Raw genomic sequence first — 12,693 nt, 5'->3', positions numbered from 1 at the left:
TTTATCAAGTTACACCACAGCACAACTTCAGTGCACTGGCTGGAGGCAAGGTGTTAAAAGCTATATCCTCCTCTCCATGCCATCTGGCTGCTACCATCTTAATAAAAACACACAAGCAAGTATAGTAACTGCCAAGTGCCAATGGGATCTCTATCATAACTCAGCCTAGGATAAGTTGAACTAAAACAAGGGCAGATTCGCAGACCTTACAATCATGAAGTTGACTTCCTTGGTCAATAACTCAGACTGGCTGTCAATGGCAGAAACACAACACTTTGATAAGAACAATGCAACCAAACAAGAAATAACATGCAGAAAAGAAAGACTCACCTTAAGGATTTCTTGTTTGAACTGGGAATAGAAACTGAAAGGAATAGAGTTGTTCAGGAAAAAGAAACGCAATGGTTACTCTACTTTTCTTGCAAGCAAAACTTTTTAAAGCTATTCAAAAATTTAAAAACAAAATCACACCACTAGCCTGAGTATAATTGTTAATTGTGGCAGCCACAAAAAGGAAAATATAAGCACTAACAAAAATGAGGTAAATATCAGAATCAACCTAACACAGAAGCTCAATGGTGTCACTAAAAACTACCCCCCAGTGCATGTGTGTGCCCTCTTTCCCTCTGCCTCCGGTTCTCTGCCTGTTACCTTCCTTCCCTCTTTGTTTCTCTCACACAAACACACACTCACTCACTCTTCAAAGTTTGCCCTTTGTATAACTCATCTATAATAGAAATGTGGTTATATTTTATCTCTGGGCAAGCTCAAAATGCAAGCAGACAGTAGAAAAATGCACTTAGCAGTAAAGCCTTCCAAAGTCTCCTTCATGGACCCAGACCAAACAATATGCCATTCCTTCACTGGGTAATAAGAAGAGAGAGCTGGGACTTCCCTGGCGGTCCAGTGGTTAACACTCAGCGCTTCCAATGCCATGGGCCCAGGTTCAATCCCTGGTCAAGGAACTAAGATCCCACAAGCCGTGCGGTACAGCCAAAAAAAACAGCAACAAAAAGAAAAAAATAAAAAAGAGAGAGAGCCCTCCCCCAAATATTTATCCTCATGAAACAACCAGGTCCACATGAAATGACCAGGTGGCAGTGGACCACAGTGCCCCCTGACAAACTAAGAAACGCTATGAGCGTTTTTCCTTAGCACCCCACATACAGACATCTTGCATGCCACTTCAGAGGATTCACAGACATTACTGTTACACCCCTCCTCTAGTCCATCCTCAGATCCCAGAGTTAGCAGCCCCTGTTCACTACATCAGTGGAAGTGACTCAAGTTCTAGCTACCTCCTCACACTTCAAACTTGCCTTCTGTGTCTAATTCCTCTGCTTGTACCACTCCTCTGTGGATTGTGATGAGTACACAGACCAAGTCAACTACATGGTGGATGGAGTTTAGAACAATCTACTGAACAGTCTTCAACCCAGTAAGAATACTGACTGATACACCTACCCAAAGAAATAGCACACATTCCATTTTACGGTGAGAGTGATAACAGCTCTGGTCCTGAGCCCGCTCACACAGAGGAAAGTATTAATCACTAGGCCTCCGAGCCCTCTGCAAAAAAGACTGGACAGTAGTACACCCTAAGTAGCCCCATCATTCTGTCTGCCAAGATACTTCAATGGTATCTGGAAATTAAACCTCAGGACATTTCCATGCTTGCTTAATGTACTGTTGCCATGTTGACATAAATGAACAAAACTGGCCTGACAATTTGAGAATCACATTTTCCTCCAATTTTTAGCCCCAAGGTTTTTTGTTTGTTTGTTTGCTTTTTAGTATTACTATTTTTGCTTTCTTGCTTTATATCCTATTCCAAACTCTGCTCCAAAAAATAAATAAAAATAAGCACATCATACTTAGATTTTTATAAATCATTATAGTTCCACTGACTACAACTAACCCAAAATGCAGTCAGTCTAGAGTCGGGATAGATCTTGCAAGTCTCTAGACAATGACGTAATCTATGTGCAGGCATATATAAAATCTAAAAGTCTCTAGAATTCACTTTTAAGTGGACAGCTAATTTTTATAGAATTGATGTGAAATAGTGTGTTATCTCCTCGAGTCTCATAAGTACTATTACTCTCCCCAGTTTACAGCTGGGTAAACTGAGGTTCAGAGATGTTAGGTAAGTTGTTCAAGGGTCCATGGTAGAATCAGGATTCAAATTCAAATTGGCTGACTCCAAAACCCATGCATTTAACACTTTTCCTCCTACCAGTAAAGTGAACTAGGACAATAGGAATCCACTTGCATACATAGTGAAACCCATTTGTGGAATTACAATAAATGACTAATGCCAACTTTTCTATTGTACCTTATCATTGCAGGTATGTGTGTGCATGCACACATGTGCATGTGTATATACACACACACACGCACACACTTTTTCTTAGGGTATATATTTTTTACGTTATAAATAAAGGGCCAAAGTAAAGAAATCATCTCAGGAAATGGAAGGCTAAGGTCAGCCCTAACCTATCACTCTTAGCTTCTTCAGCATGGCCACAAGGATACTAGTGGTCACAGGTTCTCCTACAGCATGGCAACCTGACCACTAAAAAACACAGCTCTGGGCTTCCCTGGTGGCGCAGTGGTTGAGAATCCGCCTGCCCATGCGGGGGACACGGGTTCGTGCCCCGGTCCGGGAAGATCCCACATACCGCGGAGCAGCTGGGCCCGTGAGCCATGGCCGCTGAGCCTGCGCGTCCGGAGCCTGCGCTCCGCAACGGGAGAGGCCACAGCAGTGAGAGGCCCGCGTACCACCAAAAAAAAAAAAAAAACACAGCTCTGAGCATAATTATGCATTTTGCATAAATTAAAGGAAAGCCAGCAGCAAGAAGATACACACACACACACACATACACACACACAATACACACACGAGTACATGGATATACTAATATTATATATTATATATACATGTGTGTATCTATCTATCTATAGATAGATAGATACACACATATGAATCCTAACTTTATTGTTAGTGCTACAGACAGTATACAACAGTTAGAATATTACAAACTTCTCAACCAATTCCAGATCTTTGGTCTGTAATAAGCCTCTAACCTGAGACTTTCTCTGATTCAGGACACTGACTTCTGCCACATACCAACAATCACTAAGAAATGGAGAAGAACTCCTGAGCAGCATGGAAGTAAATGTAGTTAAATTCAAAGCCTGTGGCTAAAAAGAGGAACACACTCCTGTGTATTCTTTTCTTCATTCATTCATTCATTCAAAAAATATTTATTTAACATGGATTCTCAATCAATATGCTCAGTGATATTTGGCCTGGGGCTATTCTAGTACTAGAGATATAGGGAAGAACAAGAACACCAAGATCCTTGCCTTCACGGATTTCTATTTAGAGTGGCCCCAAAGTGACCAGAACCCAAGACACTCAACAAATGAATTCAACTGTAGAGTACATAACAGAACCCAACTCAACTCACTGGCCCCAAGTTAATTCAATGAGTCATGAGTGCTTATTATGCACTCTGACCACTAAGCACTATAGGTAAATAATATTAAATACAGAAAGAATATAATCGCTCTCTGCCATAAGTAAGTCAACATCTTCCTGAGATGACAACACACAGAGGTATGAACTAGGTGGAGAAACTGCCAAAGCCAGGTATCATAATCCATCCAGATGTCTGGCAGAGCCAACAACCACTAGAAGAAATATGGCATTCATTTCTGCAAAGTAGTTCCAAGAGGGAAAGTTAAAAAGTACTCCAACATATTTCAACACTAAGCATCCCCTCCCCACAAATAAAAAGACAAAACCAAAAAATCCACGTCCATTTACCCCAAGAATGTTGATGATTTCCTAAGTCTGGCGGAAGTAAAGCTCTCTTAAGATTTATGGTAAAAGCAAAACTAATTAGCAATGATTATAAGAGGGCATGTTTCTAATCTGAGGAATCTTAGCTCAGCTTCTGGTTCCCCTCACCCTCTTCTCTTTTTGCCTTTAAAAACAGAGGTAAAGATGGGGGGAAGCTTGCTTTCCTGGGCATTGGGTCAAGACCACACAGCATGTGGGAGCCATGGCAGCTGGCTGGGACCTGGCCAGGCCCACTCTCCTTCTACTCGGCCTTTGGCTGTAACCACTAGACCACATGTCTGTGCTATTTTCCCAATGACCAAAAGGAAAGATTTTTAAAACCATATTAGAAAAATGGCTTTGCTTTTCGGATTTGTTTACTTGTTCTGGTGTTTTCTTCCAGGATGGTGGGCCAGGATTTTTGGGAACACACCTAAAAAGAATGCAGTCACAATGGTATCATGAGCCTTCCTAACTTGACCACACTGGAGCCCGATTCAGCAAACCCAAAGATAAACTCGCAAAAATGCTTATCTTGTTCCACACCTCACCACAACCTAACTCACAGACCTCCTAATATTCAAAATGCCTCCAAATCCTTCTTCTGTCCATATATTTCTAAAAAATACCACCCTTGACTTAAATCACTAGGAAATATGACCACTTTCTGGCTTTTAGGGTATAAGAGAAGACTGCAGAAATAGACCTAAGAACAGTTCAATCATTCTTCAAATGAACAAAGTCATTCAAAACAGACCTCTCTTTTATCGACTGCCCTTCCTGCAGAAAAAAAAAAAAATTGAAACTACTCTAACCATAATGTCCACTCTCATGAAGCCCTGCCATGATATGTGAAAGAAGGCCAACAGTAATTGGTGCTGCTGTGAGATGCAGGGGGTCCCGCTACGGAATGTCTATTAAGACCATATTATAGCCTCAATGTCTCTAAACCAACAACTATGATATAAATAATAAACACAGCAAATCGCACAAGGAAGAATATATGATGTGAGCAGATAGGGTAGAAGACAGAAAGTTCAAAAGAAATAAATGTATTATAAGAAAATCTACAAGCATGAGATGGACTATGTATCAAAGAACCTTTGGAAGACGATAGAAAAATAAGTAAAAGTTATGAATTATTATCTAGGTGGAGAGAGGATATTGCCAACAGTCCTCAAATCCACCCCAAGATGGGAACAGAGATAGGATGATGTCCTGATTTCAACCATCTGGACGTCTGCTGATGGTAATGTTCCTTTAAAAAGCCAAACCTCTAAGGCTTCCCTGGTGGTGCAGTGGTTGAGTCTGCCTGCCAATGCAGGGGACACGGGTTCGTGTCTCAGTCCAGGAAGATCCCACATGTCGCGGAGCGGCTGGGCCCGCGAGCCATGGCTGCTGAGCCTGCGCGTCCGGAGCCTGTGCTCCGCAACGGGAGAGGCCACAACAGTGAGAGGCCCGCATACCATTAAAAAAAAAAAAAAAAAAAGCCAAACCTCTAACCTGTTCCAGGTTAAACGAAACTAAGGAGATATGACATGGTGGAAACCTGGATTAGAAAAAAATATTTTAGTGGGACAACTGGCAAAATTTGAGATCTGTAAAACAGATAATAATATTGCATCAATGTTAATTTCCTGGTTTGATAATTATACTGTGGTTATGAAAGATGTAACATTTGGGATACCTGTGTAAAGGGTACTCTGGAATTCTCTGTACTATTTCTGTGACATTTTTATAAGTCTGAAACAATGTTAAAATGAAAAGTTAAAAATAACAAATTAATACACAAACACACACACACGTACAGCCTCTGATAAATTCTTGACTTGCAAAAACATCATCTTGCAGATGGAGGAAACAAAACAGGGAACTTTTAATTTGGCCTTAATTCTGACACAAATGAAAAACAAATGGCAACAGAAACCTTCAGAGTTACAGTCTCGCCTATGCCAACCTCTTCAGAGAAGGTCAAGCAGTAGTTAACCTAGGTCACAAAAATGGAGGAAAGAACTTCCAGAAAATATGAAATTATGTGTAGCTTTAACAAAATAGGGAGAAGGCAGAATAGTGACTGCCTTCTAGAATACAGAGTGGCAGGCATCTTCTATCTCTTCTCAGAGATGGACCCACAGGCAAAAGGGCTGAAAGGGACTCACACACTAGCCAGGTGGAGGGGTACACTATCTCCGGGCTCTTGGCTGAGAGCCCGTGTAGCTGTTAGAGACTGCAGCTCCCATGGCTCCTTGAGAATACAAGGAAGATTTTCAACTTGGGAGTTATACGGCCCTTGTTAGCACCTGGGGGCATCTGACAGGTTGCTGACCACTGCTGGGGTACAGAGGTGCAGGCATCCTGAGGTCCCCATTCAGATCATGCAGCCTCGTGGACCTGGAGAGCAGCAGCTCAGGTGGACCTAAGAAGTACCCTTTATATTCACCACTCTGAACACGAGCAGCAGGGGGTGGTTGCCAACAGGAATGAAGTGAAAAAGTCCTATCAACCAAGGAAAGGACACCTGAAAAAGTTAGGTTTCTACCATGGTCTTTAGAAAACAAAACTAAGAGAAATGACGGGTGTGATCCCAAGGCCAGAAATTTGAAAAAGAAATACTACACTACTACTACTACTACTATATACAGCATGAATCATGTGCCACTGTTCTATGTACTTTACATACATTACTGTATAAAAAGGAGAAATATGTATGGCTGGGAAACATGAGAAAAGATTTTCAATCCCATTAGTAATTTTGAGAAATGCAAATGAGACAATTCTCCACCATCAGATTGACATACATGCACATACACACAGAGACCCACAATAATACAGTACTGGCAAAGGTGTGGAAAAAATGGGTACCCTCATAAGATGGAGCATAATTTAGTACTTTTCTGTGGAGAGAGTAATTTGTCAATATCTATTAAAACATTAAATGTGCATATACCCTTCAACCAGCAATTCCATTTGGTAAGTATCCTAGAGAAATGCTCAAATAGGTAGACAGTAAAGTACATAACAAGGATTTCATTACACCATTGTTTGAATGAAAAGCTGAAAACAACCTAAATGTTAAAGACTGTCTACTAATCCATATTAAATCTATACTAACTAAAAAATTCTACAAAATAGAAGAATTTATTTCTAGATGTACAAGTACAGGAATAAATACTCAGAGAGGGCTTCCCGGGTGGCGCAGTGGTTGAGAGTCCGCCTGCCGATGCAGGAGGGGCCATGGGTTTGTGCCCCAGTCCGGGAGGATCCCACATGCCGCGGAGCAGCTAGTTCCGTGAGCCATGGCCGCTGAGCCTGCGCGTCCGGAGCCTGTGCTCCGCGAAGGGAGAGGCCACAACAGTGAGAGGCCCACGTACCGCAAAAAAAAAAAAAAAAAACCTCCAAGAAAATTCTAGAGGGACACACACTACACGTTTAACTCTAGAGAGGGACTTCTCTAGAGTTACATGTGGCTAGGAATGAAAGGTTCCACAACCCAAGTAACTAATGCCAGTGACAAAGGAAGAATGAGAGATGACTGAAAGAATAAATGTGACTCACAGGGATGCTCTCCATTATTACTTTTATTTAATAACAAAATTAGCACATGCCGACTGTGAAAAATTCAAACAATTCAGAAGTCCTTCTCACAATGAATCCTACACCCTCTAAGGTTAAACTAAAATAACAAAGACAAAAATGACAGGAGAGTAAAGGAGGACACGTTATAACAGGGGCTCAAGCCTAGAAAGGCAGCAGTGTGGAGATGAAGCCGACAGTGATCTGAGGCTTGCAGAAAATGCTAAAGACAAGGCAAAAGGGCCTTTATGTTCTATGTAGACCCCAAAAATGAACAAAGAAGTGAGAATATTAAACAATGGATCTGTGAAGGTCTATAAAGGTAGGTGGGGAATCACCAAGAAACAGCCTCAGTTTAGAACACATCACACCAAACCAATACTTTCATTTTCCTTAGGTTCATTCATCTGATTATCTGACAAGTGGATACTAAACACTCTGTGCCAGACACCATGTATAAAAGATACAAAAACCTTTAAAAAAAGTGACAATGGTCTTGTCCTCTGGAAGATGGCTATCCAAGCAAGAGGACCGATACTAATCAAATAATCACACTAATCAATGTACAACTATAAGCTGGGACAAGGGCTTGGAAGTCAGGAAGAAAGTCTCTCAAAACATCTTTGCAAAGAAATGGAGAAATGGGGTCCACAGACAGCATACAAGGGTCCATGAACTTTAATGGCAGGGGGAAGAAAATAAACCTTTATTTACATTAGCCTCTAACTGAAATTTAGCATTTCCTTCAAATATGAACGTGGGCAACAACCACATTAGTGTTAGCAGTATCTGCAACTTTGTCACCAATAGAAATCACAGATATTTCATATAATGTTACTGTTGCTGCAGGTAAATTGAAATATCATTTATAGGAGTTGTCAGACTGCCCTCATACCTTATTATTTACTGTGGTAATAAAGAAGTATATATTTATTATATCACAAGTGGTTTTAATATTTTGATAACTATATTTCTATAATTTTTCCTTTGTAAGCCATATATCTTATACATTTAAAAAATTATTCTGAGAAAGGATCTAAAGGCTTTACCTAATTGCCAGATGCATCCATGGCACAAAAAAAGGTTAATGGTCACTCGGCTAAATTCTGGTACAAGTAAGTAGATATGTATCTAAATGAACTATACAATCAAGGAATTCAAATCTACCCACACAGTGTCAAGTAATGGAAGCAACATGGTTCGCAAAGAAAAATAATCTCAGTCATCCTCAACCCCTCCCCTTAGTTAGTTAGTTTGTTGGTTTTTTTAACATCTTTATTGGAGTATAACTGTTTTATAATGGTGTGTTAGTTTCTGCTTTACAACAAAGTGAATCAGTTATCCATATACATATGTTCCCATATCTCTTCCCTCTTGCGTCTCCCTCCCTCCCACCCTCCCTATCCCACCCCTCTAGGTGGTCACAAAGCACAGAGCTGATCTCCCTGTGCTATGCGGCTCTCCCCTTAGTTTTGACTCTAGTTTTTCAACAAGTATTTGCTGAGTGCTTACGCTGGGCCAGCCGCTGTGCTCGGCAATGGGGAAACTGCAGCAAACAAATGAAATTTCTATTAATGTGGCCCTTCCTCATCTTGGTATCCTCATTGTTCATCAAGGTAATTGGTGGACAATCTATAAATGTTTGCTAAATGCTAAAAGAAGAATGATTAGGACCTGAGTAAGCACTACCAGTGTGTTATTAAATTGTAAGGTTCAAGCCAAAATCTTCTGGCCATCAACATTTCCATTTCTTAGAAGAGTTTCATCAACTCTCCATCACAAAACAATTTCACCTAAACTCCTCCTCTTTTCTCCCAACTTGTAGCTCAGGCTCCTCAATTAACTATTCTATGATTTTCATGAGAAACTGTTCTAAAGGACATCTAACCAAAGGGAACAAAGAAAGATGTAAATATTACTAAATTTCTTTTAAGACTTGAGCACACTGGTGTGATAGTATATGTACTGTTATGAATTCTACCTATATAAAAACACTCACATGATTCAAAGATGAAGCTTGCAACCAGCTTCTTAACTCAGTAAGAGAAAAAGAAACACAAACAAGTAACACGGAGGTATAATCCAATTTCCCAGAAGCTTGGGGCTGAGTGGGGGTGGGAGGTGGGGAAATGGAAAGTAAATTAGGAACCTTGCTTTCAGATGCTTCATCAGTTCATTCTATGTGACGTTACAAAGAGAGCTTTCACAAAATGGGCGGAAGTATCCTTCCAAACCACCCTTCTACTCAGAAAGAAGTGAGACCTGCATCACCACACAGGAGCTTAGCAATTCCACCCACACCTTCCTAACCATCCATACTCCTTTGATTGCTTATTTTACTAAGAAAGGAAAATGTAAGCATCAGTGGTAGAGTGATGAGCTGAGCCTGGCATACAACTGGGATTACAAATTACCAGGCCTGGGCCGCATCATAGCAAATGAGGCTAAAGATTACTTCATGCTTGTCCAACTCATAGCCTGAAAGTTCAGACTGACTGCTAAATGAAATCACATTTTCCATACTAGTGAAAGCAGTTCCTGACCTGCACTTTGGCAAGCCCGGGCAAGGTAAGTAAACTCTGTGCTCAAATGAGCCAAGTAATTTAGAAACAAAGCTAGAAAGAGAATTCAGGTATCCCTGCCGCTGCTCTCCAAAAAGATAATAGTAAGAACTAACTTTTTGTGTGTGTGTGTGTGGTACGCGGGCCTCTCACCATTGTGGCCTCTCCCGTTGCGGAGCACAGGCTCCGGACGCGCAGGCCCAGTGACCACGGCTCACGGGCCCAGCCGCTCCGCGGCACGCGGGATCCCCTCAGACCGGGACATGAACCCGTATCCCCTGCATCGGCAGGCGGACTCTCAACCACTGCGCCACCAGGGAAGCCGAGAACTAACTTTTAAAGAGCACTTCACCATGTAGAGGCCTTGTGCTAAGCACTTTACCTATATGTTGGTCCTTACAAAACAATCTTATAGAAAGATACTATTATTATCACCATTTTGTAGGCAAAGAAACATGCTCAGAGGGACTAGGTCATTTTCCAGTGTTAGAGAGCTATTAGTGGTGAATAGGGATTTAAAGCCGGGTTGCCTGAGCCCACATTCTTAACCACCATGACATTCTGCCTCTGACCATGGGATCTCATCTGAACAGTCATCAATCTTATTTTTTCCTTTAAAAAACAGCTCACTCTTTCGGATATCAGGTGCAGACTGTAAGATGCAATGCAACTGCCCATTTATTCTATGAGTTGTTTAAGAACTCACGGACTGGAACTTGGGCTTAGTAGAGAAAGGTTGAGAGAAGGGCACACTTTGTTCAGTCTCAAAGTCCACAAGGACTGAAATGGAAGGAGGTTGGGCTTCCCTGGTGGCGCAGTGGTTGAGAGTTCGCCTGCCGATTCAGGGAACACGGGTTCGTGCCCTGGTCTGGGAAGATCCCACATGCCGCAGAGCGGCTGGGCCCGTGAGCCATGGCCGCTGAGCCTGAGCATCTGGAGCCTGTGCTCCGCAACGGGAGAGGCCCACATATGGCCGAAAAAAAAAAAAAAAAGGTCATAAAATGGAAGGAGGTGAGCAGTAGGAAGCCATGCTGTCTTGTCCACTTGCTAAAAGAGTGGTTTTTCCTTAATCTCCCCTTTTTTCCTTCTTCCATAGCAGCAGCCACTACAGAGGAGCTCCACTTAAAAAGGATGGGTAGATGCCATTCAACTATGACTTCCTAATAATTCAGCAGTGCACAGGTTGTAGTAAAAAGAGCACAGAGCTGGAAGTTAGGAGACCTGGATTACTGACCCAAGATCAACCACTGACTGGCCTTTTTAGGTAGTGTTCCCACTTATATAAATAAGGGGGTGATACAGGCCTGGCTGTGGGCTTCATTCTGCTGCACAATTAGGAGGTTGAGCCATATGAATTCGCCAATATCTGGCCATTTTTGACTTACAAAAGTGGCAATTTCATAGCTTCAAACGAATATATGTATTTACACACAATCTTTGATGCTACACCACCTCTTTCTTCCCTCTTAATTTAATTCCACATAATTCTGGCATCTGCCAACTTTCTAACTTTCTGGATGTCAAAAGAGATTCAAGTACTGGCTCAAAGTGGAGAAATATTTAATTTTACTAAAGAATCTTTGGGTGTGAAGGAAGACTAATACCTCTAAAATAAGGAGGTAAGAGAAGCACTTCCAGACACACACCACTAATCACAGCTGTGGGAATATATGGGAATACAGCTTAAAGATTAGAGTGGTCCAGGTTCTGAGACTCCAGGTTACCCTATTAGTCCCACTGACATGCTGAGTCATCTTTCCATATGGGGGAGAGACAATAATAAATACATCAGGTTGGGTGTATATGTGTTGGTAATGACGGTGGACTGGTACTGATTCTAATCTGCTCGTTTAATTTAGTGAACATGCTTATGAGCAATATACAAAGAAAAAAGGAGAGAACTTCAGTTATAAGGAGCCAAGAGAAAGGAAATTTGCTGTCTCTAAAATTTCTCCTGGTTGCAGTATTTATGCCCCTTGAACTAAGGTTCCGTGTCCCATTTAATATGGAAAGTCTACTCTCAAGCCTGAGACAGTGGCCACAGAATATTAAAATGAAAGCTTATGTGGCTGGAATGGTGACTCTATAGCTTGTCAACCCAGATTTAGTAGAAAGTGAAGAAAATCCAGCAGAAACATTTCAACATCTGTAGGCCTTTTTTCTTTTCTTACCCTACTGCACTAGCTAGGACTTCAAGTACCATGCTGAATAAGAGTGGTAAGAGTGGACATCTTTGCCTGGTTCCCATTCTTAGGGAGAAAGAATCTAGTCTTTCACCATGAAGTATGATGTTCAGGGTAAACTTGTGGTTTTCACTCCTGGCCAAGTATCAAAGAACAAGCTCTCTGAGCTGAAAATTTAATGGAGTATAGATATCAGAGTCGGAGAAACTGTGTCCTTTTTGTCTACCTCATGGCTACTGCCCTTCCTCACATAACAATGCTTTGATTTCTCCTCAGGGGAAGCCAACCTTCCTCCACCGTTTATACAGTTCTAGTGCAGTGGGCAGGTGGGTCACATCTGGTCAATTCACCTATCCCATCCTGTAGTCCAAGTATTTAGTCCACTAAAATTCAAATATGGGACTTCTTTGGAATTATTAGGCAAAGCTCTCTTTCTCCTATACTTAGATACCAGGGATATCACGCCATGACTGAAATTTGGCCTTCTACCGGTTTTTATAAATAAAGTTTTATTGAAATGCAGCCACAC

General features: G+C 41.5%; 1 protein-coding gene across 6 annotated transcripts in view; it reads right to left on the bottom strand.

The window, feature by feature from the left end:
* Window positions 1–12,693, bottom strand: part of ARHGAP26 (Rho GTPase activating protein 26) — a 470,919-nt gene that overhangs the window by 281,378 nt on the left and 176,848 nt on the right. The window lies entirely within an intron of this gene.

The sequence above is a fragment of the Kogia breviceps genome, chromosome 4 (assembly GCF_026419965.1).
Source record: "Kogia breviceps isolate mKogBre1 chromosome 4, mKogBre1 haplotype 1, whole genome shotgun sequence".
NCBI lineage: Eukaryota > Metazoa > Chordata > Mammalia > Artiodactyla > Physeteridae > Kogia > Kogia breviceps.
The sequence above is the reverse complement of the archived record's forward strand: the minus strand, read 5'-3'. Positions and strand labels throughout refer to the sequence as shown.